Genomic DNA, 5608 nt, shown 5'->3' with positions numbered 1-5608 from the left:
CAGAAAATTATTTTCACGGAGCTGTTTATCGTTAAGATAAGTGGTGAAATATGGTTTAGAACGTGAATTTATATTACTGGTTTTTTCTTCTCCTTTTTTTTTTTTACACAGGCAAACGTCAATCACGTCGTTTTCGGAATTTTAATCACTCTCGTGAACCAGAAAACGATTTCAAAATCGTAAAATCGTAGCCTGGAAGTAGACGGATTTTCTTTTTCTTGTAAAATAAAAAAAAAAAAAGAAGTTCTGGGAGAAACAAATTGACATAGAATACTTCGAAATCCGGAGTATATATCGAACAACCAGGTGTATAATTTGAACACTTCGTCTAATTATCTTCCAGGATACAAACGATTTTAATTTCACCAGGCCAAGTCAATCAAGAAGCCAGTGGACGATGACGAGAAGAGGACTAATCAAGAGTTCTGGGAGCGGCCAATTCCGGGCCCGATCGTTTCACATATATGAAACTCCTGTAACATAGATTTAAGCGGAGCGAGAGGCCAGTTGATAGCCGAAAAAGGGATGGAAATTGACCGAGTCGTTTTTCTACGCCGTTTGCGCAAGTATTAGTCATTTTCCAATTACGATAGCTCGATAACGAAGGCAAAACGTTTACCTAACTCTGCACAGTTATGTCGTAATGTTCTTTGGGTCCTCAAATTTCAACGACGTCGCATGCGGGCTGAATTCCCTCCACGGAAACGGACAGACGTTCCTCCGCTTCCTGGGGAGGGAGTTTACCACTACGCGATTGCTTTCTAGCGGTCAATTGGACGAGTATGTACGTATAGTGGTGTTGGCGAGGTGAAGTCAATTTGTATGGGATCAAAGAGGAATGGTGAGTCATGAATTTGTTTGAGCGAGACTCGATCGATTAAGTACTTTGTTGTCGGGGAATGTAGGTTAGACTGATTGAACAAGATTTTTACGTGTTTCTTCATCTTTCTCTCGTGTTTTATTTACGATCCTTTCTTAATTTCGACGACTTAGAATTTAGAATTTGGATAAAAATTTCGAAAGATTTAGGATTGTATAGGTTTAGGACTTTTAAATTTGAGGATTTTATTTCGACAGAGTTGCAATTATTTATCGAATGAAACGCTGATTTATACAGTTGTGAATAGAAGAAATTTTATTTATTTATTATTAATTAGATGAAATGGATATTTTGTCGAGGAATGCTTAAGAAAGAATCTTGGGTTTATTACGAGTATTCTATTAGAAAATCTAAATTAGATCAATTCGTAAGTTTTCACCGCTAAAAACTCGTCGTGTTTTATATTTCCTTCTATATCTTACTCTTCCATTAACTGTTATTCACTGATAAAAAGAAAAACTCGTTTGGAATATTAATTAATTTAATTTTCTTTTCCTTCTTGTAATCAAAAAGAAAACGATAAACACGATATTTACATACACAACGAGATTTTCCCTCTCAATTATTTTCACATCTGATAACCAAATTTGTAAAAATTTATCTCCAATTAATTCTCACTCAATAACACATATATCCAAAATAACTATACATTATATTTATTCAGGTATACCAATCGGATACCCGAAACCTGCACCTGCACCTGCATTCATCCCGGAGACGGCGTCCAACCAATTAAGAGTTAATGAATCTACCAGTTACGAGAATCCATCGTTACTTTATATACGGTGACGGATTTAAAACACTTTTCAATTTGTTCCTCGAGAGACATAAAGCAACCTGTACAAATCCCCAAACTCGACATTCCATCCCCTTTTACTTGCGGATCGCAGGAAATCTGGAAGTCCGTTTGTCGATGTTTATCGAACACCCACACCCCAACAACCTGTACATCTCTGATTCCTTATCCCAAGGGTAGGAGAGAACGATCATTTCGACGAGATTAGCCTCGTCGTGTGATCAAGTAAGATGAAATTGACGAAAGAGAAGAAACGTATAGAGGAGGAGGAGGAGGAGAAAGATCGATCGATGGAAAATTGCGAGCCGAGGACAAGATGACAATCAAACGAGATGGGATGACGAAAGATTTGGCGAAAAATTTCGATAGGTTTCAACCTCTCCGTAATTATCGTACTTTATCGCCGTTGTTCGCGTTTATTATACTTGCAAACTCGACGATCCTCCCGATCCTTCTGACGCGGATGACTAATGAACGCCCGTTCGAAAAGGCGTGTCTCGAGTTTCATAGCGCAGTAAATCGAACCTCGAATATCGGACGGGCCACCGAGCCACGCAGCCCTCTCCACTGACCCTTAGGAATGCAAAATATTATCGGCGAAAAGGACGCTGCCCCCGTACGCGTGCGATCAAGCTAACCCGATAGAATGAGCTTCTAGTAGACCCTTGTTTCTTAAAAAAAAAAAAAAAAAGGAAATATTAACCATTTTTTCTTAAGCGTTAGAGAACTTTCAAATAGAATAATATCGCTCGATTGGAAGGTAAAAACGTGAAAATCAAGTCTTTACGTAACAGACATTATTATATAATAAGTAAATGCATTATATAAATTGAGATATAAAATCACGTTTCGTAATAAGTTGAACAGAATTGAAACGACTGCTCTAATAATTTAAAAATTTTGCTTGATGAATGAATATTACATTAAAAGCTCGCGTCTGCTTCTAATATCTAAACGATTAACACTTTGTGTTTTATAAATCGAAAAAAAATGGAAACCAGGTCTGTCAATCAACGTGTCGGAAAAAGAAAACGCAATCGAACCTAGCCGACGACTCCATGAGTCAGCTTGCAGTCAGTGGCAGTTCCTTGCCCAATTAAGTCGTACGAAGGATAGCCGGCCAAAGCCGCTCTCTCCGCTCTCGTGGAATCGATAGATAGACGAGAGCGCGTATATAACCGCGTGTTACACGCCTGTGTGTATTACACACGGCCAGGTTTGGTGTGGGCATAAATCGCTGGAACCTTTCGACCAGGGCCCGCCGATGATGGCCGACGAACGAGTGTTTCGATCGCTAGAGGGCGTGTCTGTTAGGTTTGCGAGTACCTGCTCTCTCTCTCTCTCTCTCTCTATTCCTCTGTTACTGTTCTATGATCGAATGCGTGGATATAATCTTCTTTAATTAACGGTATCTACGGTGTATCGCGGATCCTCTCTCTCCCTCTCCTAGGAAAGGATCCCACCGATGCTGCTAATAAATTTCATCGGTCGACCGATAAATCCACCGAATCGGCGGCGTTAATCCGTCCGTTTCCCCGGAATTATCATTACTAAATCACCCTGGATTGCCTGTGTACCCGCCCGTGTATCGCGCGATTTATTTTCCACATATCCACGTGTCTTTTCTTCCGCACGAGAGATCCTAGCCGCTTATTTTATTTTATTTTATTTTATTTTATTTTTTATACGTGTACACGTATATAATAGAAGAGGATCGTGAGGTTTCTAATAGAAACACTTATCGTGCATCATCGAACGGGACTTTAAAGTTTCGTAATCGGTGTGCACTGCTACCACCCGGGAGCCTCTTAAATCTTCTATGCTCACGTTCCTTCTTCTACCCGCCTTCGCGTACGCTCGTAATGAGAATAAACGTGGGCGTGCATTCCCAGAAGGGAAACTCAGTTTATCTGATCTTTTATTGGACGGGTAATCGAGTTTAACGTCTTTAGTCAAAAGGAACGTACGTTTCAATTTCCACAATGGAAGTTGTCTTGTATGCTTGTTCCTTTTTTTTTTTTTAAGATTCGTTTCGTTGTATCTCTGCGTGAAAATATGTAGCCGAGGATTATTGGAAATTCGTGGACAATAATGGAAATTTTATTTGCTTGTTATTTGGATGCTTCTTTTTCTTTTTTAAGATTTGTTTCATTGTATCTCTGCCTGAAATTCGTGGAGAACAATGGTGGAAATTTTGTATGCTTGTTCTTTGGATGCTTCTTTTTCTTTTTTAAGATTCGTTTCATTGTATCTCTGCCTGAAATTCGTGGACAACAATGGTGGAAATCTTGTATGCTTGTTCTTTGGATGCTTCTTTCTTTTTTAAAATTCGTTTCATTATATCTCTGCCTGAAATTCGTGGACAATAATGGTGGAAATCTTGTATATTTGTTTTTTGGATGCTTCTTTTTTTTTTAAAAATTCGTTTCATTGTATCTCTGCCTGAAATTCATAGAGAACAATGGTGGAAATTTTGTATGCTTGTTCTTTGGATGCTTCTTTTTTTTTTTAAGATTCGTTTCATTATATCTCTGCCTGAAATTCGTGGTGGAAATCTTGTATATTTGTTCTTTGGATATTTCTATTTTTTTTTTAAGATTCGTTTCGTTGTATCTCTGCCTGAAATTCATGGAGAACAATGGTGGAAATCTTGTATATTTGTTCTTTGAATGCTTCTTTTTTTTTTTTAAGATTCGTTTCGTCGTATCTCTGCGTGAAAATATGTAGCCGAGGATTATTGGCAATTCGTGAAGCGCAAAGAATTCTTCTGTCACGATGCCAAATCGCAATGCGAGTACCTTGAAACAGATTCTTCGTCGTGGAGTATCGTCCATGCCCATTGGAGCGTGTCCGATTAACATTTTTGCGGTCCGAGCAACGAGCTCGAGATTATATCTCAACTGGTTTACCAGTCAATGAGCTGGTCTCAAAATCTGTTTATAATTTGCGTGAATTTTCATATCTTTGCAATCAATAATTATCTATCTCGATACACAAGGTGTCAAGAAATATTTACGCGTAAGATATCTTTGCGCGATTAATTCTATGCGAAAATGGTATCGAACGAGACTCCCTTGGTTAGAAGCAAAAATTAGATAGAGAGAACGCAGGCAACCGGTTCGAACAAATTCGAGTGGAGCGATGTCGTTACAGATTCGATATTTTTAATGACGCGATGCCGAATGTAAAAACGTTTGCGTAAATTTATATCATTAGCAAATTCACCGAACCATCGTCGCATCACCGAAATTGCAATTTTCGAAATTCAGCAGATTCATATTCGAAAATCGAGTGAAACTAAAAACTTACAAGTTGTCGAGTAGTGGCATAAGCCCTAAGACGTCACAGCGAAATCCCACTGGACGACGACGTTACGATTTTTGCGTCTATGACACCATAAAATTCCAATCATTTCCTAATGCAACAATGCACATCTCACTTATCGCAAGCATAAATATGTATCCATATATTCATTCAACATGATCGAAACAAACTCACAATTTTTCTCGCTCGTCAAAACTGGTCCTAAGCTCGGATTGCGGCGGATGACGTGGGAGGAAAATGCGTAACCCTGTAAAACTCGTCCGCAACCGGCCAAGGCATGGTGGGGGATTGGGTTACCAGGGGGTCGCGGAGGGGTGGCACTTTCCAGGGCACTTGTGGTTCTTCGTTCACACCTCGACCCTCCTCTCTCCTCGTGTGGCGAGAGAACTCTCGAAGGTACGAACAACGTCGATGTGAAACAAGAAAAAAAGAAAGAAAAAAAGGAAAAGGGCTGGTGGAGAGAAAGAGAGAGAGAGAGAGAAGAAAGAGTAGGAAAAGAGAGCAAGAAAAAAGAATGGAGGAGAAAGGAAGAGCGAGAGAGAAAGAGAGCGAAAAAGGAGAATTTATCGTAGCCAATGGCGTAGGTTGTGACAAGACCGCGGAACTCG

Source organism: Apis dorsata, unplaced genomic scaffold, assembly GCF_000469605.1.
Source record: "Apis dorsata unplaced genomic scaffold, Apis dorsata 1.3 scaffold_177, whole genome shotgun sequence".
NCBI classification, from domain to species: domain Eukaryota; kingdom Metazoa; phylum Arthropoda; class Insecta; order Hymenoptera; family Apidae; genus Apis; species Apis dorsata.
The sequence above is the reverse complement of the archived record's forward strand: the minus strand, read 5'-3'. Positions refer to the sequence as shown.